This window comes from Strix aluco, chromosome 5 (assembly GCF_031877795.1).
Source record: "Strix aluco isolate bStrAlu1 chromosome 5, bStrAlu1.hap1, whole genome shotgun sequence".
In the NCBI taxonomy this organism is placed as follows: domain Eukaryota; kingdom Metazoa; phylum Chordata; class Aves; order Strigiformes; family Strigidae; genus Strix; species Strix aluco.
Genome location: NC_133935.1, coordinates 78,574,262 through 78,602,121, shown reverse-complemented (window position 1 = coordinate 78,602,121; position 27,860 = coordinate 78,574,262). Strand labels below are relative to the sequence as shown.

At 37.9% G+C, this 27,860-nt stretch overlaps 1 protein-coding gene across 1 annotated transcript in view; it reads left to right on the top strand.

Annotated features, from left to right (window-relative positions):
- The window catches only part of PCLO (piccolo presynaptic cytomatrix protein), a 382,367-nt gene that overhangs the window by 254,557 nt on the left and 99,950 nt on the right, over positions 1–27,860 (top strand). The gene's annotated exons all lie outside the window — the stretch shown is intronic.

Sequence of the window (27,860 nt, the reverse complement as noted above, 5' to 3'; positions counted from 1 at the left end):
TTTGGTAGAATTATTTATAATATACATTTTCTCTTGCACAACAGGTGTAATCTTGTGCAAGGAGTAAGGGGCATGTGAGAGCCCCTCTAAACCACCATGAGTTGTAAAGCAGAAAAGGACTGATAGAATGTCATTTTATGACTTCTATAGCCAAAGAGAATTGCCACGATGTGCAGTATTATGGCATGTCTTCAGTAATACGTGCCAACATACTGTCTGCACTGGGGATAAGATAATGTGGCTAGAGTCCAACTGTATATCATGGATGTATATCATCAACGTATATAATGCACATGCTGTTTTGAAGATCTCTAACCTGGCTTGATCATCTAAGTATCTATGTTTCAGGATACTTTCATTTCTTAGTTGCACAGGTAAAATAGGTCACAGATCCAGTTCTTTCTCATTCACACGCACTATTGTTTTTTTGAAATTCCCTAAAGTCAGACTTGACTGAATTTATCTGACCTAACTTTAGTTTTCCAGTTTAAGATAGTCATTCAACCTGCCTCAACAGGCAACAGAGAAAAAGAAACATCAACAGAAGGGCAATTATTTCATCTACCACAGACCTCTGTTTTGAGATCTGGGAGTGTCTTCCTCATTTAATTGACTTTAAGAAGACTGCATTAGACTACTCATCACCCTTTAGGCAACTAAAGCTAGGTGAAATGAATTTCACTTATTTATAATTAAATTTTCTAGGATTATTACAAATGTGATAATTCTGTCTAGTATCAATGTATTTCTATCCATGATCACATAAAGGGTCCCTTCTCTTTATAACTATTTTCTAGTTTCTTTCTTCATGTGAATATCTGTATGCACCTGAAATGTCAGTTTATACATGGACAAAAATATATAATACATTTGTTTCTAATTAATTTAATTATTTTTATGTCTTTAATAAAGGCAGCTATCCATGAAAAAAATAACAAGAGAAAGAAGATAAGCAGAAAGAATAGTTCTCCCAGGCAGAATTCAATTCACATAAGTTTTCTGAAGAGCAAATATGTAATAGCAAATAGTAAACATGCAACAAAAGTCATGATTAAATCAAAAGTACTTTAGAGTAGTTTAAATATTTTGTGGTTATTACAAAACAGTCACCTGCATTCACCGTGATGCTTTTTACATCCTTGGTAGTTTCTTTGCCAATATTTTAATGATATACATAAAAAAGGTGCACGTACACCAATGCCAATGAAATGATGTATCAACAAAAATATCTTGCTTTTTTCCCTATAGAGTCGATTCTGACATTCATATTTAATTAGTGGTATCTCACTCATCAGATAATAGAATAGTGTTATTTATTACACACAAATGATTAAAGAATCGACCATAGTGTCTTTCTGAAGCAAATAATTGTTTTGGTTCCCTTCATAAAAAAAGAGTAGTTCTTTCACAACTGTGTTAGATCATGCGTGCATTCTTTCAGTATCAAACAGGTAAAGAGGAGAATGTAGTTATTCAACATTTCCCCACAACTGGACACTTCAAAAAAGAGGATGAGCAGTTACTGCATGGAATTATCTCCAGTCTCTTGGTTTCTCTTGTCAGGAACTTCTCTGGAAATTGAGGTTAAAAAAAGTTCTTCATTCACCATATAGGTATATTTTAGCAGTGATCAAGAATATCTTGGATTTAGAATAACTATAGGAGAAGTTCAGATGTGGCAGTTTGCTTTTCTGTTTGTTCACATGATATATTTTGAAGGTTTATTCATATTTTACAGAAACATGAACAGGACAGTAAAATATTTATTCCTTTGTTTCATTCTCCCATCATATGATCAGTCACACAGAAGTATCCTGGACTTGGGTATGTTGACATAAATCAACTCCATCAAAATCACTGTACTTAATCTTTAGAATTCGTCCACAAAATGTCCCAGAATATTTTATTATTGATGTGTTAAATGTTCTGTCAGAAAGGCTGTCCAGGAAGGCTGGGCACTCTTTAAGAAGGAAGTGTTAATGACTCAGGAGCAGGCGGTCCCCAGGTGCTGTAAGAAAAGCCGGTGACAGAGAAGACCACCCTGGCTGAACAGGGAGCTTTGGTTGCAACTCAAGGAGAAAAGGAGAGTTTACAGCTTTTGGAAGAATGGGCTAGCCACTCACAATGATTACAAAGATGCTGTGAGGCTATGCAGGGCGGAAATCAGGAGGTCTAAAGCCCAGCTGGAAATTAATCCAGCTTCAGCAATCAAGGACAACAAGAAATATAAGTGTGGGAGCAGCAAAATAAAGACCAGGAAGAGCCTCCATCGCCTGCTAGATTCAGGACGAAACATGGTAAAAAGTGATGAGGAAAAGGCTGAAGTGCTCAATGCCTTCTTTGCCTCAGTCTTTAATAGCAAGATTAGTTGAACTGAGGGAATCCAGCCTCCTCAGCCAGAAAACAGAGACTGGGAGAACAACCCCCCCGCAATCCAGGAGGAGATAGTCAGTGACCTGCTGCATCACATAGACATACACAAGTCTATGGGACTGGATGGGATACACCCGAGGGTGCTGAAGGAGCTGGCTGGGGTGCTCACCAAGCTGCTTTCCATCATTTACCAGCAGTCCTGGCTGACCGGGGAGGTCCCGACAGATTGGAAATCAACCAATGTAACGCCCGTATATAAGAAGGGTTGGAAGGATGATCTGGGAAATTACAGGCCTGTCAGCTTGACTTCGGTGCCCAGGAAGCTGATGGAGCAGCTCATCCTGAGTACCATCATACAACATATGCGGGACAACCAGATGATCAGGCCCAGTCAGCATGGGTTTATGAAAGGCAGGTCCTGCTTGACAAACCTGATCTCCTTCTACGACAGGGTGACCTGCTTATTGGATGAGGGAAAGGCTGTGGATGTTGTCTACCTTGACTTCAGTAAGGCCTTTGACACCATTTCCCACAGCATTCTCCTGGTGAAACTGTCTGCTCATGGCTTGGATGGGCACACGCTTTGCTGGGTAAAAAACTGGCTGGATGGCTGGGCCCAAAGAGTTGTGGTGAACGGAGTTAAATCCAGTTGGCGGCCGGTCATGAGTGGTGTCCCCCAGGGCTCGGTTTTGGGCCACTCCTGTTTAACATCTTTACTGATGATCTAGATGAGGGGATCGAGCGCACCCTCAGTAAGTTTGCAGATGACACCAAGTTGGGTGGGAGTGTTGATCTGCTCGAGGGTAGGGAGGCTCTGCAGAGAGATCTGGACAGGCTGGAGCGATGGGATAAGGCCAACTGTATGAGCTTCAATAAGGCCAAATGCCGGGTGCTGCACTTGGGCCACAACAACCCCCAGCAGCGCTACAGGCTTGGGGGGGAGTGGCTGGAGAGCTGCCAGTCAGAGAGGGACCTGCGGGTGTTGATTGACAGCCAGCTGAACATGAGCCAGCAGTATGCCCAGGTAGCCAAGAAGGCCAATGACATCCTGGCTTGCATCAGAAATAGTGTGGCCAGCAGGGACAGGGAAGTGATCTTACCCCTGTACTCGGCACTGGTGAGGCCGCACCTCGATGACTGTGTTCAGTTTTGGGCCCCTCACTACAAAAAGGACATTGAATTACTCGAGCGTGTCCAGAGAAGGGCAACGAAGCTGGTGAAGGGTCTGGAGCACATGTCGTACGAGGAGCGGCTGAGGGAACTGGGGTTGTTTAGTCTGGAGAAGAGGAGGCTGAGGGGAGACCTCATCGCCCTCTACAACTACCTGAAAGGAGGTTGCAGAGAGATGGGGATGAGTCTCTTTAACCAAGTAACAAGCAATAAGACAAGAGATAATGGCCTCAAGTTGCACCAGGGAAGGTTTAGACTGGATATTAGGAAACATTTCTTTCCAGAACAGGTTGTTAGGCATTGGAATGGGCTGCCCAGGGAGGTGGTGGAGTCCCCATCCCTGGAAGTGTTTAAGAGTCGGGTTGACATAGCACTGAAGGATATGGTGTAGTTGAGAACTGTCAGTGTTAGGTTAATGGTTGGACTAGATGATCTTCAAGGTCTTTTCCAACCTAGACAATTCTGTGATTCTGTGAAAAAATGCTTTCTGCAGAATGTACCATTACTGTATCATACAAGAGAAACACTTCCCCTTACTCTTATTTGCCTTTTAAATCATGCCTTTACCTCTAGTTTACTTTTTACATTATTTTAGATGGCTATCATAGATCCACAAAGAATATTTGTCTACTTCACTGTTAGTTTTGTTTGTTTGTTTTAGTGGAAATATGGTTGCTGCACATTTAACCTCTATCCTTCAGAGGTGCTAAAATCCATTTAAGTCTTCAATCATTGTCATATTGAACTGTGTAAATCCAGCCAAACTGCTAGTGTTACCAATACTGCTCATATTGTTGTGTCTGAAAATAGAGTCTAGCCTTCATTTCTTTTTCAAGTTATTTGCTGTCTCTCATATCACATACAGAAAACTTTATATGTCATTACCTGTAAATGACAGTTACATATTAGTAATTTGTAGAGTAATCATGAGTCACCTTTTCTGCTGAATTGCTGTGTGACTTCAACTTAGACTACATACCTAGTCATCAAGTAAACATATACTAATGTCATTACAAGCTACTGTCTTGACTCATTAGCCTTTCTAAGAACTTGATTCACTGTGAAAAATCCCATCAACTTAATTAATTCCTCTAATTCTAAAAACAGAAAACATTGTGTCAGATCTGAAAATCCTGTCAATAGCATAAGGAACAAGGAGTGATTTACTGTGGTTGTGCAGGAAGCCAAAGTCCTGCCTGCTGTCTGCATGACTACATATATAAAGAAATGACACAGTTTAAAATACAGATAGCATTCCTTTCCTTAGGGAATAGCTATCCATAAAATTTCAGCCTAGTGAAATAGCTTTGGAGGAGTTTTAGTGCTGAAAAGTTTATTTATAGTTCTGACTGGCAAATACCAGTCGTCTTGGTTCTCTCACCTTGAATTGCTTTCAGATGTCAAGAATGTCTCTGATTGATCACTCACTGGCATTACAAAAACTGGAGGTGGAAGACTCATTCTACTGAGCTCATCAAGTGCAGGGACTGTGTCAATTTGATAGATGTGCCTGTGCTCCCTCTTGTGTTGACTGAAACAGTTCAGTTATATTCCACTTGGTAAATCTACTGGGTGAATGGCATTTCTGCCAGCGTTTTTCAGAAACAGAAGAACCTAGAGTAAAAGGCAGAAATAAAATATTAATGTGTGTCACCAACCGTTACAAATTTTCTGGATGCCCTTAGTATTCAAATTTTCTTATTGGACCATTTCAACAGGCTGACTGGAGAGCCTGGGAACTGGTGAACCATGTGTGGTTTTGTTCCGTTTTCAATCAGCCAGACATACTGTGTTGCACTGCTTAAACCAGCTGACATTCACCAAGATTAAGAGATTCCCTGACTTTTCAGTCTCCTGGCAATTCCAGGGAACTTGCATAGTCTAAAAGCTAATGGTGAACCTGATTTGTGGTGATCTTCTGCCTTTGCTGACACTCCACTCAACAGCAACCATGACGCTGATCAGATTTTTGTTAACTTGTCCGAGGCTTTATGAGTGCATGTTTATTTTTAATATGTATGCCTCACTAAATAATATCTTCCCAAACTTAAGAATAGGAGTGAAGACAAAAACTCTTATTATTAAAAATACTGAAATAGCACTCCCAATTTCTATTCTATAGCAAATATAACAGTGCAACATTTCTAGCATAACATGAAAGGATACCACCTACCTTATGAGTCACAGACCTTCACACTGTTGACTTTTAGTATATAAACAGTCCATGCTAGCAAAGAGACGTGCTATTCAATTCAGTTGAATTTTGCATTTTACAATTTAGTAAAAGTACTCATCATACAGGGATATTTTAAGCTTCCCCATCCTGAAGCTGGTCCAATAATATTCTAAGAAAAACTACCAATATATGTACAGACAATGAAAGATAATGCCACCCTGTTAAAGCTGTTAAGTAGGTCAGAGAAGAGAAAATGCACTGCCATTTGAGAGTTCTGTGGTAGTTAACAGTGCCCTGCACCTCAGTCCAATCCTTAGACACTTGTCTTGATCTAGATTAGTAACTACTCCCCTTAGGATGCAAGAAACATTGCTGCTCAAAACACCATGAAGGTCCTCTAAGATGAGCCACTTGCAGCCTGATGGCAGGTCCAAAAGTAGGTAAAAGCACATCCAATGTCCTCAGCACCAAAGTCTGAAGATTGACGATGAGTTCTTAAATGTACTCTGTACCTTTTAGACTTATATTCTATTGCTAAGATGCAGATGATCAGTTTTCCAAATTGTTTGTTTGCCTTTAATTGTGCTGGAAGTTCCCCAGTCCACATGGTCAGTTCCCCTCACGAGAGTATTTTGAATGTGTGGGTCATTATTGAGAATGTCAGAGCTCTCTTTCATCTTTAGAAAACTGTGCAATCTCAGAAATTTAAGATGACTTCAAGAAATAAAACTGAAGTCTCCCCATTCCTCTTATCCCTATTTATTCACACTTCCTTTCCTTTTTCTATAGAAAGTCTTACATATTTTTATATATTCAAGTGTCAAAATTTCCTTTTGTAAGAAGACTGGTGCACAGCTCAGTCTCTCTCTTGCTACTGCACTAATATGAGGCCAAATAAACATTAGATTCATTCCTCAGATTGAAACTAAGAGCCTTCCCTTGGACTGCCATGGCATGGCACAGCTCATTATCTCTTGAAGCCATGGAGCATGGCCACGGTGTCAGAGAACATTTCCTCACAGATATTAAGCCAGTATGAGCAGAAACATGCTCACTGCTTTCCACACCAGGACTGACATATAAAATGAACAGGGTATACCAAAACATCATGCTGTGACTGGCAAAAGAGGGCCACATCTAGACCAGTGGGAAGTGTTTTCTACCCAAACAGGAATATCATAGGAGAAAGGAAGAAAGAGCTATTTGGATTACCTCCATGGACTTCGGAGAGCACTCAAGCTCCCCAACTTCAGTTCTCTGAAGGAGGAGGCAGACCCAGGAAGTCATGTCAGAAGTCTGCCTTGACCAGAATGCTCTATAGATCTCATGCATGGTGTGGACTTTGACTTCTGACCTATTCCACTTCAAGTGTCCCATAGCCTCAGGCTTCACTATAGAAGAATGAATACTGAGAGATATCTTTGAAGGCAGAGAAGAAGCCAGGTCTCACTGGGACCCTCATCTGTATGGGTCCAAGCGTCATTACTAGAGTTCTTCATTACTTCCAGGACAGGCAGTTAATCAGAAAGAAAATTGTGATAAAGATATAAGGAAGTACATATGATTGTAAAGAGGGAAGCTGCTATGTTAGGTGGAAATCTACTACAAAAAAACAAGAATCAGCTGCCCACACAGGAAAGTGGCTTAAATATGAGAGACTTAGAAATATGAGAGCCTTATGTAGCAACTTTGGGTCTAGGGAAGCCAGCAAGTGAAAGCTGAAAGACAACGAATAGGTTCATGGTGTGTGAGCAATCCGTCATGAACAATGAAGTCTGCATTAACTGGAGAATAATGTCTTGAGTATTTATACTACCTACAATGCTTCCTCTGAGGAGAATGTAAATAAGGCTAATGAGCAGACCAGAGAGGAGATAGGCAATGCGGGGAGATGATTAACTGTTCTTCGGTTGTGTAGTATAATTAAGATGAATCTGAGTGTAAGCAATGCTGGATGGAGGCTGTTGGAATATTAGCATCACTGTTTAATCTGCAAAGTATTTCCTGGGTTCTGGGCAGTAACATCTTTGAATACGAGCAGCTTTCTTACTCCTACAGGAAAAAATGTCAACTATCTAGCTTCCAGAAGCTGTTTCACCTCAGCCATGCCCCAGGGATGTTCCCTTCATGTGTTTTCAGATCATAAATTTTCAATCATAACTTTTCAAGTTTTTAAGTCCTTGTCATCTTAAAGCATGTTATTTACTGGCATTGAAAATACATGATTTATTTTAAATCCTCTCAGAAGAACAGTGGGACATGCAACTGGAATATTAGCCAACCCATGAAAGGATTATAAAGTGTTAAGAACAACTTTCTGTAGCTTGTTTGAAACATTTTTGGATAGCACCAAGTGCTGAATAACAAGACCAGACCCAATTTCAGATGGTCTTTTGAAAAAGCAATATAGCATATGTAATAGCTGTCCATCTTATCGAAACTATCTCTTATCATATCATAGACATGCTTTGGATGTTGCTTGGAAAATGCAGTGTGGCTAGAATGGTCATGGGCACCTAAATAGTTGGAAAACCAGAACAGAAGCAGTAAGTCACTATCCTTCCCCCTACTCCTCTTGCCACACTTCCCTCTTATCCCTGAGTTATAGATGGGCTCAAGTGTAACACTGACCAGTCTCGGTCATCTATCGGTGGGAAGTGCAATAGGCACCAGATCTTCCTGAGTTTTAAAAGATTGTAGTGAGTGCTGCTTGCTGTTTATCCAGCTAAAATTAGAAACATTCATCGGGGCATTACAGTGAAAAGAGATTTTCCAGTCCCCATGAAGCTAGGGATAGTGAAGAGCCAGCATCTCTTCTTGAGTCCCTCTGATAATTATACTTCTGGCAGAAAGCAGGTAGCATGATGAAGGTGGAAAATGATGAAAAGAAATTAAAAAGAACACAAGAAAGGAAGGAAAAATTCTCAAAAAACTTTGGATCAGGTCTTAAAAGAACAGAAAGAGTCTTCCTGTCCCGCACTTCCATTTTGCAGTTTGACTGCTTTAATTTATTACTGCATTGGAGAAAACAAAGAATTAACTTTACCCTGTTCTCTGATCATTAGTCTTAGTGATTTATTGTGCTGTCCATGCTTATTCTGTGGGGTTAGAAGAGAAGAGAACTTGCTCTCAACGTATCCCCTGGGCTACAGGCTCAGGTTTATCTGTCCCAGCAGAAACTGACTTTGTCAAAGGAAGTGTGCACAAAATAACAGGCAATGCCATAGCTCAGTTGAAAGCTTTGCCCTAAAGCTGTTTAGAATGGGCTTAATCTAAACAAACCCCTAAATGCCCCCTATTAGCTGTAAATCTTCACTAGTATAGCTGTGCTCCTCTCATCCACATATTTTGTTCTACCTTGTACTTCTTTCAAACAAGTACTAATTAAAAAATGTGCAGCGTTGTTCCTGCTAAGTGTAGCAGTGGGCATTCAGCATATAAGAAAATGCCTTTTAAATATTCAGAAATTAATTTTTTTTAAAGGGAAAGTCTGTTATAAAAATTAAGTTAGTAGAAAGGACACCCCAACAAATTGTATCACTTACATGTTACGATTAACGTTATATCTGTTAGGATGAAGAAAGGAAGGAAGGAACCTTTCTCACACTGGTTTAGCCATTTCATGTGCAATCCCACTGACAGTGGTCTCAATTCCGTTCTTAATATGGTAGGAGTTGAGTTGTACTGCAAGTTTAGTTTGGCCATTTGCTAAGATATGAGAAGGAAATCAGAATCACCAGAAGGAATGCGAATTGTTTCAGCACCTGTGTGGGTCCTACAGAAGGAAATGGGAGAAGAAAGACTTGCAATATGAATGTTTGACAGAAATCTGTGAGAGCTGGTTACTGTAACACTGTCCACAATTTTATTTACTAAATCTGTTTTGTGACAGTTGAAACACACTTAGAAAATACTTTTCCCTGCTTCACAATATAGGCCATCTAGTTTATGGAGATTTAGTTTAATCTTATGGTGGCAGAATGATACAACTGGGATTTTGCAAGGATACTTCATTAGAAAATTCGCCTAAAATATCTGTTTCAATGAGATAAAGCTGGTAATATGAGTTTGTAATGTTTCTGCCCAGCACTGCAATTGCTCTATATTTAATTTCCCTGCAATAAAAACCAACACTGAAAATAGATATTGGAAAGTAACTTGGATCTAGGAAGTAGCTGAGCAGCTGTATAGACTGAGCTTTCAGGATCTTTTTTATGTAATCTAAAGCAGAAGATAAGAGAAAACTTATGGGGCACTTACAAACTTTTTAAAGGTATGAGAAAGAAGCATTAAATTAATACATATTAGGACCCGTAAAGATCTGGCCTCTTGCATAGCACAGGTTATCGATTTTTCACTCCTGCATTTAGTCTTGTTATGTGCCACATAAACTAGTATAGATTATACCTTCCTTATGATCAAGAGCTCTGAAAATACCTTAAACAACTAATTTGTGCTGAAAATCAATTTTGCTGGAAAAGCCCTGTCATACAAATTGCACCAGGGATTTGGATTCTTAATAACAAATAAATAATTTCATCAAAATACCTCTTTAGGGATTTTCTGTTTAGTCTTAATTTAAGTCTAATTTATAGAGACAAGCAAAATAACCTCGATGCTTCAAGCAGTGAGTAGATGCAAACATAGTCACTAGACATTCCAGAGGTAATGAAGTGGAGGACAATTGCAAAGATCAGGCTACAAACATTCATCAGATGGCTTATAACACAAATCGTGGAAGATCACTGGTGAAAATGTCATTGATGTTATAACTAGCTTTCAGTAATATTCCCCTAAGATTCTATGAGAAAGCACTATTAGCTATTGTAAAGTACTTATAAAATTAGTAATTATCAGACACACTGATTTTGACAGCTGTTATTTTTCAGGACCTTGATGAATAGTTTCTGTTTGGAAGAATATCCAGGTACCTCTTTGAAAGAGTCGTCATTGCTTCCAGAGAATGTGCCTGAAGCCCTGTTTCTCTGAGCACAGCAGAAAGAGCAATAGGCAGTATTGCCATCAGGCTGCCCACAAAGCTTTCTTCTCAGCTCCCACTAGGACCATACAGCTCTCTGCTGTCCTCTAGGATCATATACATCACGGGTGCTTTGATTTTCTGCCTCTGATATTGACACATATCACCCACCCATGTGGTCCCAGATCTCCCCTCTTACTCTTCTTGGATAGTTCTAGCTATATTCTGACACTGTAAGTACTATTAAGGTTCATTTGTCTCCATAAAAGAGTTTAATTCCTTCTTTCACTATTTTTAATATGATCTGTCCATTCTTACATCAGAGACATGGTTGCAGGCCAGACATTGACTCTATTATAGTATAACACTGTATTAAAATTGAATGTATATTTTTAAGAAGATGCAGTTGCATTTCCTATTTCTGTATTCCCAGTACACACTGGTAGAGGTGACAAGGCGGAGGCTGTAGCTTTTCTTATCTGGCCAAATTGGAGAGAAAAATAGAGGCGCAGAGCCAGCTCTGTGAGCACAGAGGTGAATCTCAGCTATAGCAATGGTTTTAGTTACTGGGCCCAAGATGTTCAGGGATAAAGCTACAACTTTAGTCAAACAAAGGCAGTCTGTCTGGTGTTGTAAGAGATAGACTAGGAGATATATTCTCTAGATCATGTTATACCTGATACACAGGCAAATAGCAAAAGCATGGAGATGCATAGAAGCTGTGCCTGCCCCTTTGCATAGCAACTACTTGCTGTGGGTGCTAAAAGGGAGTTGAATTTCAACTTGGAGCATCAAAAATATGGGCCTGTATTGCTCTGTTTCTTGTCTTCTGTTTTCAAAGATGGACTTCAGTGTAGCAGATATGCAAAGAAACCAGACAAATGTAAATCCTTTGGTACTGACACTGAGGCCAATTTGTCTTACCAGTGGAAGTCATCAAAGCACTCTCTGGTCTCCATTGACTGTATAGGGACCTTAGGTATTTCTTTTAGGTGAACTGACTCACTAGCAACCTAAAATTTAGATGCTAAGTGCCTACATTAAACATGCTGGAGCACATGTCATAAAACAAAACCAAGAATTTTTTGTTTGTTGTTTTTAAGGAACAATATATATTTGGACTTACATACATGGGCTTTTCAAGAATAATCATTACAGTGTGAAAAAGTCTTTTTTTATAACCATTGACATATGTTGTTTGATAGTGACTTCCCAGTGAACTGGAAAGCTAAAAATATCATAATTCCATTTCCTATTGCGCAGATCATTGTGGGCTGAAACTAGCAGACTCTGTTTGATGTGACTTTAGTGTGAAAAAAGTCCAGTAAAATCAAAGTGAGGGTCATCTTGAAGTACGGTTTACATATAGCTATGTCCTTATGGACAATTTCCCCTGCTCTTGTATTCCAAAAAGTGCATTAAAACATTTTGCTTTTACACATAGCAATTTTAACCTTCAATCTCATTCCTGAAATCTGGATCTCCAGGAATATTAGGCCAGCCTTGCCACTCCAAAGTGTTGTATTAATATAAAACATAGCAAACATTCAAGGCACAAGGTGAATTGTCCCCAGAAAGGGTTTGTTCTGCTGCAAGTCAGGTAAACAAATAGCCACCGTCACTGAATATCTCAGAGGCAGTGTGTTAGCTGTTTGTTTGCAAGACACAGTTCCCAGAAGTAAAAAGAGGCTTACAGACAGCACATTTTCCTGCCAATGAAACTAGGTACTGCAGCAAGCAGACTTTCTTTAATCACTTATTATTTTGAAGTATTTTCTAGATAGGGTATGCACATTTGATTCTTCCAACATTATAAGGAACAATATTAACAATTATTAACAATTTACTGTGAAGAAAGAAGGACTACTGAAAGTGGGTTGTCTCAGAGTAGAACATTATCTGTCTTTCAGATGGACTTTGCTGATGGTAATACGTAAGGCTTGGACACAAATTTGGAATGTTTGGTTACAGAGCTTCACTTCAGTGTTTTTAAAAGTGACATGGCAACATCGATAAAGCCTGTGTTTTCTATTAAGTGTTGGGTAATACACAGACAGGAAATAGAGAAAAACAAGATAATTCCTAAATTGCTTCAATTAAATCAACCAATCTCTGGAGTTACTTAGGAAAAACAAAAATTGTAATCAAGTTCTTACAAAATTTTCCAAGGTTTTCTAAAGAACTTCTGAACCATCTGGTATCAGCTATTTTCAGAGGAGATGCTGGACCGGGCTATACTGTGCTCTGACCTAATCTGATCTGACAGTGATTTTCTTATTCAGTTGAAAGGGTAAAGGAACATGAGGAACAAAAAATAATTTTCTGCAATAAGTTTTGCAATATAATACATTATAAAATAGGAATACTATATAAATTAATACAGAAAATGTTCTAGAAGACAGCTTAAAGAAAGGAAATCTATGAGCACTCTCTAAAAGCTACATAGAGACTTTATTTCAAATTTCTTGAAGCATGTTCTATTCCAAAACCTAATTAGATCATCCATAAGGTATGGCTGGAAGACTTTGTATGGGAATCTTCAGGTTTCTTTGAGACAAAAGGAGCAGGTGCATATATTATTTGAAAGAAAACAGAGCAAAATGTTGATTAAAAATGACTACTCTTTATCCAGATTTATCATTATGACTACGGTACGTATTTGAGGCTTACTGTGTAAAATTATATAGCTACAACTTCAAATTTCTATATGAAAAGGCTGAAAAAAAGCCACTTAGGGTATATTTGTAATGTAATAATACAATATAAAATGTAACTGAAATTGAAGATATTGACTTGCAAATTATCTATATTATTAGTAACTAAAGCTTGAAACAATGTTATCAAGCAGAAATTGAGTATCAAATCTTATTTTTGTTCCACATTTGAAGAAAACAAAAAACTTCTGAAAAAAAGTATTAAAGAATCAAAATGTGTCTCTGAACTTCACTTAAACCTTGGTACAAATAACTGATAATAGACCTTTTCCAACTTTGAATTGTTCCTAAATAAAAAAAAAAAAAATGTTGCCTGAAATATTGCCTGAAAAATAAAAAAGTATACTATGCTTTTTTCCTGTACAGATCCTGAAATATTTGAGCCAGAACTTGTTGAAACCTGTATTATTTCTCCTTGTTTGTAATGGGAGTGCCTCAGATCCAAAACGAATGTTTGGTATCTCTCTAAATATAGCAGCAAGCAGAATTCTATTAAGACCTTTGGGGTTTATGGTCCATTTGAAAACTTCTGAAATTACCTTCTAGGTACATTAATACGTTCTAGGTTACTTTTCAAACTGTTTTCGTTAGGTATTTAAATCTTATCATTTTTAGAAAAATTGAATTAGTCTTGGTTTGGATGGTTGTAGGGGAAGAGTACTAACTGATTACAAAATACAAGGCTTTGCAGACAATTGCATTCAACTCAGTAAGATAGTAAGAATCATACTAATATCTATTTATTTTGGATATTGAAGATCAGATTTCACAAATGATACGTGGTAGAATGAGCATTTTTAGGTCAGCATGTACTGACATTTCCTTTTTTTGGATGTAACAGCAGAAGCAAACTAGAATATAAAATGTAAAAAACCCAAAAGCAAAGAGATTTCAGACTGCCAATCTTGGTGTCTGGCAGACGTGGGCAGATAGCAACTAAGTTTTCCAGGGTCTGAGCTCTGCTTAAGTCTCTGAAAGGATGCAGTGGATGTGAGGTGGTTCATGCTGCATTTGAAACATGTAGATTTTAAGAATATTTCCAAGTCATCACATGTATGGTATAGCTGACCCTGACTGCCTTTATGTGACAATGTAGTGGTTCAGTACCTGCCAAGGGAATAGGAAATCTTGATGTTCAGTTGCTCAGCCATTTCTGCTTCTAAGGAGAATTGTGTTTTCATTGGAGTTGCTTACTATTAAATTCCATTAAAAATGGTCAGTGGGGACCATTTTGTATTAAACTGGATCTTGCTTTCTCTTTTGCAGCTGGTCTGTCTTCTGAACGATAAACCCTGAGCTATTATTTAGTGTGATAGTTCAGGCACTTTCTGGGAAAGTTCTACTTTTTGTCTTGATTTTTATTGCATTGAAAATTATTTGTAAAGCAACAGTTTTCAATTATAAGTAGTCCCATTTTTGTTTCTGCATAATTTTGCAACTGCTACTGTGAGGCCAGATCCCCACTGGCATATACTGGTCAGTTCAAAGTCAATCCTCATGTTATCTGTTCTTATCTGCTGTTTTCCTAGGAATGTGTGTTGCAAAGTGCCAAGGAAAAGTCAGAGGTGCTGGGCAGTTTCTCCCCCAACTGTCATGAATAGGAATTGCAGAAGTTCAGCACAGTTAATTTTTCTTGCTTGGTGATCACATTGTACTTTTTTTTCCTGGCATTATTGCACACGTTCCTGTTATTCTCCAAATCAACCAGTTATGAAATAAAAGCTTTCTTTAAAATTATTTCCAATGAAACTGTAAAACACTCCAGTCATTATAGGACCATGATGCTGATTCCAGCTGATTTTTCTTGAAATTTTGGGTCCTACATTTTCTTTCACAGAAGGGGATTGTTCATTAGTGTATTGCTGTGACAGAATTTTGCAAATTAAGAAGTAGTTTATTTATATGTTTATAACATGCTAGTCCTTCTTCTTTTTGTATGTGGGCACTGTCAGTCCAAAATGAAACATGCAGAATGACTACGCTTTCATTTAGGTCTTGAATTTGATTTGAACAGTTTGAGTAATAATAAGATCTCACATGAAAAAGGTGTGAAAAAAAGTGTCTTCCTTCTGATATTAAGGGAACAGAGAAAATGCTTTGCATTTTTGGTGATGAAGTTTGCAAATAAATATACAGAGTAATGAGCCTGCAGCTCTATGTCTACTTCTGAATCCAAGAATCTCACTGAAATATATTAATAATTTGATTTAATAATAATGTTCTTTGATCTAAAATGAGCTTTATCCACCTGCCTATGTAATGTTATGCATGTACCTGTAAGTTGTGAGTGTAAGGCACCTTTCCCTGGGGACTCATTGCTGCCAAACCAGAAGAACATGATCATAACTGAGAACTATTAAGTCTTAAAAATTCCATAAGGCCTTAAAGATGATAGAGGTAATTTGTCTGATGAGAAAGAGCTGTACAATCATCTAGCAGTAGTGCTTGTACCATAGTTGTTCCTTAGTCTGTGGAAGTGTAAAAGATTTTCTGTTGGGGTTGGGTTTTCTTTCCTTTTTATAAATTTATTCCTAAAAGGCCAGCAGGGATAGAGTAGAGAGCCAGAGATGTACATCTACAGAAAGAAACTGGCAATTAAAGACACAGGGAAGAGGTGGATTCTTCTAACTTGCTCATGTGCTACCTTTCTGCTCCCTTCCCATCCCAAGCCAGCTCAGGTCAGGAGAAAGCATGTCTGGAATATCCTTCAAAGAAACACAGACATGCAGGGTTGCTTTTAGTACTGCACACAAGCCCTGTTGTTCAATAAGGGTTCAGTTCTCAGAAGCACTGTGTGGTCTCAGGCAATCCCTCTTTCTGTGCACTTCTGATCAGAGATGGGAGAAGACTCCTAACAACTGCTGTTTTGTATGACAGCACCAAGATTGCCTTAGCCCAGGCCTATGAGCTTCTACATTGCTTATGTGCAGACAGACCAGATTACACATGCACAGTAAATATGGGACAGTCCTATGTTGGTGGCTTAGGCTGCACATTAGCTACGTTATGGCAGGCACAAGGTGAAAAAGAGCAGGCAGGAAGGAGGTAAAGAGGACATTAGGATGATCTGGTTAGTGCTAGGGCCAAGGTTTTCTAGACCTGTGTGGAAAGCAATGTGGTGCAAAGTGAACTTCCATGTACATCTTTTATGTTCATTGTATATGTTCATGTTCATTAGAATGTGTTTGCATGGGAAAGATGAGCACCACTTACCTGCCCAAGTGCAATGACAGTGCCACTTAGTGGTGCTGACCAGTCACCTCAATGAATAGAAGTTTTGATTATTTCTTAGTTACTAAATAATGTGCTGAACAGAACCCCATGAAATTAACCTTTAAGATGACACAGTAAAAGGAAATGAGTCATTTCAGGCGATGTTCATCACTGTGTGAGCGTGAAGCTTGCTAAATTAGTTCTGTCATAGTGTGGGTGAAGTGGAATCATTTCATATCATTCATTCATTTGCTGCTCATACAAACAGTTTTGGGACTGCTAAATAGAAATAAGCATTGACTTATGCCTAAATAAAGCAAAGATTTGTATTACGTTTACTGATTATGCTTTCCAAATGGGTCTGAAGTGACTCATTAGAGAGAACTGAGAGTTCCTCAGATGTGTGTGAAAGAAAAGATAAAAGGAAGCAAAATTCTAGGCAAGGTCTTTCATGACTGGTGCTAATGGGGATGTAGAAACAGTTTTAGTTTAAAGCAATACCAAAGAAAGAAAAGACAATCTTTCGTCTTATTATTCACAGACCGCTGTTCTTAGAAGTATCAGCCCATCTTAGTGATTGTAATAGCTCTGCAATTCCCACAGTGGAAGCTGACCGATTAGTTGAAAAGTAGGGGCTTTCTTCTGATTGAGTAGCTGTAGAGAACATGAGGAAAAAGAACCCACTTCCCACTGTTTAGGAAAAACTGAAGATCCAAAGAAGGCACTGAACATACCTTCAAGTGCCACAGCGACCCTTGTTGAGTATGATACAGACAGACTAGTAGATCTGATAAAAACAGCTTTACACCAGCCAAGCAGCTAGTTAAAAATGGTCTGAAGCACACACTTCCCTATCTGGATGAATACCCATCCGTGATGCACGCTGATGGGCTGCAATGCCATCTCAGAGGTTCTGTTTCTGAATGGAGACTAGCTGGGAGAGCACCTGACAGCTACTAGCAGATAAACGCTTCTCTCTGTTGCCTACAGTTTCCCACACATATGGAAAAATTTGGTGCCACCTAATGGACAACCCCCCACATCCCAAATTTCAAATGTGTTAAACTCTATACAGGAATGTATACAAATGTGTTAAACTCTATAAGGCCTGTTACCTATATTTGTTTATGCTTCACACTAAAAATTTCTGCTTAATCATATATCTTGGGATGTAATATGCATTGTTTAGAGGCAAAGACTTATTAAGCCCCACAGGTAACACAAGTATTTCTGTGTTTGCTGGCTTTAAATTTATGAACTGGGTTTATCACACAGCTGCTTCAACTTCAGCAACATAACAACACATGAAACTAAATTATTGCACCTAAGTGCTCTTATGTGTTTACAGGTGATATTTAACTATCTATTTGGTCAAAGGGAGAAAGATTATTCTAAACTATCCTTAAACAACTTTACTGCTATAGCTCCATGGAAATAGCAATCTCTCTTAGTAGAAATCATGACTATGTCAACAAACTATTGCTTTAGCCCATGGGGTTTATATCAGCATGTGTACACTTACAAAGTACCTTAGCAAAAAGGAGTTGGATGAAACCACCACCAGTACAATGGCTGTCATAATGAACAATACTGCAATACTGTAATACTGCAAACAATTTTTATTCCTGCAAAGGCTGTTAGTGATGACCTGATTGTATGTCAAGTACTTCAAGAAGCAAAACAAGTAAAAAACATAAAAAGTATCTCTGTTTGATCAGACAAACCATCTAGCATTGCCCAGAAACTGTAAATTAATGATATATGTATAGATGTACATATGTATGTGTCTGCATGATTATATATGTTTTCTACACATGCACACATACACATATATAGTCATATATATAGTCATACGGTCATATATACAACTATGACATAGACTATATGACTCAGGAACTCCCTAGGCAAGTGTACAGCATGGTGTCTTCTACTTAGTAATCCATAGGGAGTTTTTCCTGCATGCTCTTGTCTAGTGTACCCTTAGACTTCAAGCATGATGGCCTTCCACAGAGTAACTCTATGTTTTGTATGACACAATATCTCCTTTTGCTTGTTTGAGACTGTCCTCCCGGTAACATCATCCATAGCAAGAATATGCATAGCATAGAATCCACAGCAATAGTATTAGAATTGCAATTTGGACATCATGCCCAGTTCTCATGGAATTCAGTGGAAGAATAAGTAAAATCATGCTCAGTTTGATGAATTTGAATTTGTAAAAGTACATGCTGTGAAGAGGTGTATATGTGAATGAAACCAAGTTTCCATGTGCAATTTGTATTTATAGGTCTTCAGGATGCATTATGAGTTCAGTTCTTTTCATTTGCCTGGGAAGAGAGAGGTGTACAGCATGATTAACAGTGGTCCTGCAGGACTCCAGGCAATTGGCAAAGGAGAAATACAATTGGCAATTAGATTTCTTTTGCCTCTGAGCCTTTGTAATGGACTGGGAAAAGTAACTGGGCTTTTTATTATTTTCTTTAAAATTTGTTGTATACATTCAGCACAATATTTATTATAATCTGTAAAAAATAATCAGATTAACCTGGTTCATTATTTTTAGAGAAAATAATTATTAACTTTGGTGAAGACAAATAAATGCCTTTGAAATGAGTTGATAGACAATTTAACAATTCCTTGGATACTTTTTACCCAAGGAGAATTGCTCAAACTCTTTCATCTCTGAAGCATACAATATCATTTGTGCTTTACTCTTGTATTGTATTCAGTAAATTTGTGGGATTTAAAGTTTAAGCTGGCATTTTTTACTGCTTGCATATATTTATACCTTATTAAACCTATTCTTACATAACTGATTCACAGTATTTCACAGATGTAATTGCTCAGTTTTGAAGGGAAGGTGCTTGTGCTTAAATTTTCTCAGAAGAAAGAAAATATGTCATTTTTATTCAGTTAAATGCAACACCTATTTTTCCTCCTTTTGCCTGGGAAAGAATGTTCAGTGGTTTGATGTAAAGCAGCAGAGATTATTGTTTTACTCTCTTACATTGTTTAACACTAATAATTTTAATATATCAGTTCTGGTAAAAAGATTTTGACCTGTACAGTAGCTTTGGTGAAATGAAAGCAGTTTTAAAAGATTAAATAGTGAAATGATCAAGCTCCTTTGTCCTTGTCAGCCCATAACACACATTTGAGTTTGCGTCTACGGAGTTCAAATGTCAGTTTAACACTTATATTTGTCAGTTTAAAAATAATGCCTGATATCTCACTTGGGGCATGTTTTTGAAGGCCATTGCAATACCTAGTGAAGGTAAAGTGAGGATGCAGTGTTGAGAATTCAGTAGCGGTTCGGTGTTTAAATGTGCTTTTGATACATAACTAAGATACACAAGTTTTAAGAAATAGGGGCAGAGGTTATTGTCAGGCTAGCATGTAATTGCTAAATTGAGACTATGAAAGCATCAAAATAGACAGGCTTATTATTGTTGTTGCTGCAGGGCAAGAGGTTGCCTGTATAGGCAGCAATTATTGATTGCTATGCAGCAGCAGAAACAGCAGAACGGGTGCCTGCACAACACCATCAGCAGACAGCACTCAGGCTGGGGATGCATCGTTCCAGCACCTTCCTGCCCCTACCTAGCCACAGTTTCATCAAGTGCAACTCCTCACCCTTTGACCCAAGTCTTAAACCAGATCTTGTAGGCTGTATTATTCCCTATGAGTTTTGATGTTCTCCATTGCTTCAGCAGAAAAGCTCCAAAGTGCCTTCAGGAGACTTGAAAATGAGCCCTGAAACTACCAGCCCTGTCCTCCTTTTGCTTGTCATCAGCTGTGAGCAAAGCCTTCTTGTGGTTGTTGTCATCCTTGGGGTAACGGCAGCTTCTCCCCTGCGGAGACTGCTTTCCCTGGATGGGCATGAATAATATATCTAGAGCTATAGCTATCAGTGAAGGAATGTGGTATGACACACTTGTTTTGTTTGTCATCATGACGCTTACCTGGTGAATTCAGTATGTTAATGGTGATCATAAGAAACACACATGTATACAGGCACTGGCTGGTAAGAGATCATTTGTTTTAGTGCAGAGAATGAGAAGAAATAGAACCTGCTGCTAATCAGTATGCATGCCAAAACTAGCATCAATTTGCCCTTAACTTCAAGGATTTTAAATAAATAAATAAATAAATAAATAAATAGTGTTACTGAAGCCAGCAGACAATGAATGTAATGTGATCAGTTGTTCTGACTGGTTTATTCTCAGTTGCCCTCAACTTGTCACATGTGGGACCACAAACACCTGCCCGCAGGAGACCTGGACATGGATTTTTTGTTTGATATCAAAGGAGAGCAGAGTCCTTGCCCTGCCCTGTTCTCACACTCGCTCGCTCCCAGCCCATCCCAATTCAGGAGGTCCCACCTTCTCTTCCAGTACCCACTGCCTGGCATGCTCAGGCAGGACATTGTGTTGTCTCCTGCTGTGCCACTACTTGCAAGGTGCCCATCTCAGGCATCCCCTGCCATGATCCCTGGGTAGCCCCTGGCACTCATCTCCATCCCTCTCCTGGATCTCCAGGGTCTTCCCCACTTCCCACATCTTTCCTCCATCCAGGATCATCATCTTCTTCTTTCCAGACCCCCTTTCTCCTTTCCAAGGCCACTTCTTTTAGGTACTTCCCCTTCTTTCTGGACCCACTAGCCTCCCAGTTTCCTCAATCAAAACTGTCTATGTGCAGAAGCACATCATGTGATCAGCCTGCTAACTGGTGGTTCTGTCTCATTTCTCATTATTAACTGGAGGACTCAGGAAGGGTCACTTTCCTTTGGTCCAGGTGTTATCAGTATTTCAAATCAGATCATATTGGTTGCAGTTAGCAAGTAGCCACTTCTGCCTGAGAGTTCAAAAGTTCATTCTCAAACATTCATGCACACACACATGCACCTGATTATCTGCCTTCTGCTAGCATTCACAATTTTAGCTATTTTTGCCTATGATAATACTAAGTAGTTTCTCTAGTTCTATTGAAACCAATAAAAAAGAACCACACATTTGTAATATGTTTCCTCCAAGAACCTGCAGCTGTAAGGGATTTGCTATTGAAATTATTATTGCAACTCTGCCATGAAGAAGGAACTCATGCACATGTCAAAAACGTGTTCTATCTCTTGAGGATAATGTAAATCCAACTTTTGAATCAGAATTTGACATCAATAGAAAGTATGAAACAGTCAAACAGGAACATACTTGTGTTACTATTTTATTACTTTGCTCCTTTACTGTAGCTTCTTTCCTATCCTATCTGGCATAGAGCTGATTGGTTCTTGGTCTCCAGAGATTGTTTTTTCTATTTTTGCCTGGATGCTGTTTCTCATATCAAGTTCTTAAGCTATTACTGGAGTTCCAAAAGCTTATTATAATGTAATAAAAAAGCTTATTATAATATAAATAACAGTTACGGTAAAAGCAGTAGGGCCCGTTTTTAACATCTTATGTGAGTATTCATGTAAGTTGATTAGGTATGTAGCTGCAAGATAATCACCATCACATCTTGAATGTACAGTATAACTGCAGTAACTCTTCATTCAAATTTCTTTTAGAGAACCCTACAGAGAATGACATAATAATGGGCCTAATACTACATCATTTATTTACAAGGCTATTTCTTCTTCATGCACAAATCCTACATTTATTACAATAGACCTACATTTATTACAATAAACCTACATTTATTACCTTTATTAAAATGGTGACAATAATGCTACTTCCTTGATGAAGTACCGCAGATCAAATTTGTATACAGAGATGTTAATGAAAAAACTTCATGTGACAACTACAAGTATGTTGGAGATTTGTAAGCATCAGCAGAACTACATTCAGCAGAATTACATTCTAAGGTAGTGAGAAGAGTATTAATTAAAATTATTTAATTTAAACCAAATAATTTAAAATTCAATTTAATTATTTTATTTAATTATTTAATTTAAAAATAATTAATTTTTTTTAAAAGGCAATCTCAGTTGCATATCACGGACAATTCTCATTAAGAGGTATGGCAATTGTTACTGAGGGCTACTTCTCTTTCTCTGATTCATGTTGCAGATTTTCAAGTGTGGTTTAGCCCCAGTAGGCAGCTAAGCCCCACGCAGCCGCTCACTCACTCCCCTGCAGTGAGATGGGGAAGAGGTAGCTCTAGCACAGCCAAAGCTAGTACAGCAAATTGAACTGTACTCTTAAATATGACATGCACAAGTTTCCATTCCTATTTGGTTAGATCTTTCTGACTCTACTCATAAAATTCACTCATAAATCTACCCCAAATTTAAACTTGCCAGATTTTTCTGATTCATAGTTCCTAGCTCAGGTTGTGCCAAGACAGTGAGTAGTGCATGAGCTCCCAGGAGGCTACTTTGGGAACTGGAAACACTGCTCAGGCAGCCTTAGCATCATATGAGGCAGCCTAGTTGCTCTGAACCCAGCAGTGAAATTGGACTACCATTAGTGTCACTCAGCAGATGTTCCTAAAAATGGGGTTTGTGCCTAACTGAATTGGAAGAACAAATTTTTATTGAAAACAGAAATCTTGCAGTTTTTCACCTTTACTGTTAAAATTCCAGTCATTTCTAACTGGTAAATTTTAGTATCTCTCATTTGTCTAGCATATATATAACCTGTACTTCTTAAATTTGAATAATCCTAACGTTTTTCACTAAAATCCTTTATGAATGTGTTATAGGGATATGAATGTTTAAGAGTTAATACCCAGCCCTTGATACTTCACAAGTACTATCTCCTTGAACTCTATTAATGTTAGCAAGATTTCTGCTGCACAAACACACTTGGCTTTACTAATATCACTTGTCACTTGCAAATCTCAAAGTTAATGTACATTACCATTATCTTTCCACCACACCGTTTTAAAACATAAAGAAACTGAGGCACAAAGAGGCTAACTGGCTTGTCTGTGGTGGTAACCTGGCTCACTGTAGCAGAAACAGAACTACAACTCAGTCTCTGATGATGCCTCATTGATCCCGTTCATTTCAGGTACACTATCTTTCAGTCCATTCTTCTCATTGTTCTTAAAATACAGCTGCCAGTTTGCTAATCTGAGAAAAAAAAAAAAAATCCTTTTCTGTTTCTAGGACAGATTTATAATTTTAGATGACAAATGAGGGAATCAATGCACATGTTTTTAGGTGTCTGAAAAGGAAATATCTTACCTAACTTGTATTATGGGTTCCTCTTCTAACCACAGCTGAAAGAAGAGTACCCCAAGGGATGTGATTCATCTCATTCCAAATAGGTGTCAGTTGAGGTGAACCATCCTAAGAGGAGCCTGCCTCTCTTCATTCATTAACTACTCAAAATTCCTAGACAGCTACCAAAGGCAAAACGGTTACCTTTAAAACAGCTAAATTTGGCACATTTATTCTAAGCCCAAAACAATGTAAAACCAAAAGGGAGGTTTTGCGTGCATGACAGTTCTTCCCTGCAGATATGCATACTGCTTGACAGTTCTTCCCTTTATTGTTCTAGGTGTTGTTCTAGCTCTTTATTGTTCTAGGTATGTTCAAAAATTGATGGAAAAAAAATTTATGCATTTTCACCTGTGGTTCAGATTATTGATTGCTAAAACCAGCCAATAATCAAAGTCTGCTCCACATACTTTCTACTGTGTCTACTTCATACAGCTGTGGACATGCTATATGTCAGGAATTTGTACAAACATCAAGCTAACCTCTACAACAGAAGCATAACAAATGTTGCTTGAAATGAAATCATTACAGTATTTACAATTCTATAGTTCTGACAACTGTATGAAGTGACAATAGTTCGAAATCAAGAGTTTCTTAATCTCTGTGAATAGGTTACTATTGCCTGTAGAAAAACCAATACCTCTTGCTTAGAAGCTATTGTATAAAATATTTTTTTCCTAAATTAGTTAACTGGCACATCTAGTCAAATTCCTCCAGCGTTATTTATTTGATTAAATATTAGAGCATCTATTTCCATCTCAGAAGATACCATTAAGAACTCACAAACAGTTCTATTCATACTGTAATTTAAAATCTGTGTTCCACCCTAGTACTTCCTACTGATACCAAATTACTGTGATAAAAATATCCATGAAATAATGGAAAATGTGAGAAACAAACAAACAAAAAAGTGCAAAACAAACAATCCCAGCCTCTTTTTTTTTAAAAAAAAAAAAAGAAAAAAAAAAGTAGCAAACTCTACATCACTACCATATTTTGGCATGGCTATGCCCTTTCACCTGTGCCTACATCTGTATTAGCATACAAGTAGAAGTTGGATTTCTTATGAACTAAACTTTTCTTCCTGAAAAAAAATGGGAGACAAAATTGCTTCAGTTTCAAATTAAATATTACATTAAATTAAAAATTTAGGCTTGAAAAAATCCTTTTGAAATTAAAAAACTATTTATTTTGAAAAAATATAAAGAATTACTTCATTTTTTCCAGTTAAAATGATGCCAAAACTTCTAGATCAGTTTTTAAATGACTTCAATGATAAAGATTCTACCGATCTGAAAACTCAATATGTGACTGAAAACATTAGCTCAGCTTGAATTAGAACATAAACACATTGGTTGCAAGATAATATAATGGATTTATCTTACCTACTTACATTATGAAGAGCATAATTTCCCAAAACTTTTCTTAAAAGGAAAATTATATGTATACAGTTGAAAAATAGATAAGTACAGGAGATGAGAACTACATAACACTGTCCAGCAGTTTGTATTCAGTTTCCTTAGTTTTCAGTTTACATGACTCTCACAAATGAGGCAACAGTGAGTAAATTCTACTTTATATTTGAATAATCACATAGTGTCAGAACTGTAAAATTACCCCCCATGATACAGAGGATGATTATTTGACAGAGTGGCTCCTATTAGAATACATCAAGTAAAGATCTCACTCTGTCCTATATGACAGTAGTATTTTTAGGTCTTCAGTCATTCTCATTACAAAGGCTTGACTTTTTACTTAAACAGTGGTGTTTGCTTATTGTGAGTAACAAAAACTTTCTGTTCTTGTTTTTATATGACCTTAAGAGCATTGCCATCCAATGCATAACCATGGCCTTTCCTCATTCCTAACACACTTTCAGTGTTGAAATTATCCAAATAATTCCATTACTTTCTGAATTTGTCTCTAGTCCTTTAGTGCTGACATTGCTGGAGACTAGCCAGGGCTTCATCAAGCAAGGGTAGACCCCCAGGGCAGTGCAGATCCGTATCAGAAGAGCCTCTTCAGGGAGCCCCAACAGAGGCAGCAGGTTGGGATTCCTCAGTAAAGACTAACTTTTCTTTTGGATTAGTATTCTTTCTCTGTTGTGCTTTCTAAATAAACCCATTCTCTCAAATCCACGTTCTCCTAAGCACCAGCATGTGTGTATGCAAGTGATATGTCCAGAGAGCAAGGGATGCCAGCTATTGAGTCGTTGCCACCTTCTCCTCTGCATTCTTAACCTGGCAACTATGTGATGGTCTTAAAGGTGCCTTTTGCACACTTTAAGAAGCTGATAGTGACTGTGATCTTTTGTTTCTCTACCTCATACCTCTGTGAGTCACTAGAAAATGTTGCTGGGTTACTGTCTGACCCTTTCTTTCCTCATCTCAGGGCCTTGCAGCCTCAGTCCCATTCTTTATCTTCCTGCTGTTGTGTCTTTATGGTTTCAGGCTGCACTTTGGTTTAGTCAGTCATTTGCTAACGTGTGACTCTGCCTTGTCTTTTTTAGGCTGCTTTCCCTTCCTTGAGCTAAGTGTCCTGAGAAGCCACATGTAAATATGTTGGGATCTTGATGATCTGCTAACCTATATGCCATGAATTTCCTTTTCCTTCCACCACCATTCCTTCTGGGAGTCCTACACATAAATCCAACTCATATTTCATTGATGACTGGGCTGAACCCAATCTATCTTGTGTTCTTTCATTAATGGGGGATATTTTGTTTGAAGGAGAAGTGATGGAGAAGAGATAGGAGGCAGAACAGAATGTCATGTATAAATCCTCCATTGACATATAGACACCAGCGCTACTGGGTCTGGAGAATCTGGATCTGTCTTGGATCCACTCTGTTGAGCTTGATCTTGGCAGAGATTCAAATTGTTAAAGGGAAGATCAGGCCGTGGGGCTCCTGGCAGCAAGCAATGGGCCTCCTCCTGCATGACGTATGGGTAATTTCACTCCTCTGTAGAAGACAGAGCATTAAAGCTTTTTTTTTTTTTTTTTAATTTGGAAGTACAAGAGAAATTTTAACACTAATAAATTATGTCAGTTTTCTTTTAATCTAAGTTAAGAGTTGTGCTTAGAGTCTAATTATTTTGACAATAGAACAGTGTTTTATATAGACTTTGTTTGACAGGTTTGCTGTGGCAATTTATGCTCTTAAGGAGACTAGAAACTAAGTAATACAAAGAGAGTGATTCTTCAGACACACACTGTAAGTTCCACAAGAACTGTATGTTTGCATCTCATGACATGTCCTTCTTGCCCCTCCTAAAGAAAATTTCAAAACCCAATTATCACTCCATTCTCAGTTGTAACTGATAGAAGCTGGACTAAGAGAACTGCATTTCTGTAAATAAGATTTTTTTTTTCCTCAAAATTGGAAATTTAAAAAAACCTCACTGAATTCTGAACCTACCAATATTGATAAATATAGAATGCAGAGAGGGATATAGTAGTCTAAATTTGTACCCCGTGAAAGTAATGGGTTTTATGTATTTACCACTCATGGAGGAGACAGCAAAAAGAAATTCCTGCAGCCTTATTGTTTACTGATGTTTAGGTAAATCTTTAGGTGATTTTGAATTAAACAGACTTTTTCATTCTACCTTATATATATTATTACAAAATTTTTTTAAAAAATCTGAAGTCACAGTAAACTGCTTTTAAAAGTGTATTTTTTTGTGAACACAACCTGATAATGAAATGTTTAAGACTTTCAGTTAAATTCATATGACATTACTGAAAGCAAAATAAATACACTATGCTCTACAGATTCAGTGAAGAGTATGTTTTGAAAAACATTTATTTTTCTGAAACACTGAGTAATTACATTGCACCACAACATTTTGTTCAGCATGGTACAATTGATCATCTCTCTGTATCTCTAATGTAATATTAGGTTTGATGATATAGTAGTGGTGAAAGTATTATAAATTTATAATTTATGTCATAGTTATTTTCATAAACATTAACTATATCTTCATTTAACTTGCCAAGAGCTTCAACTCAGGTTGT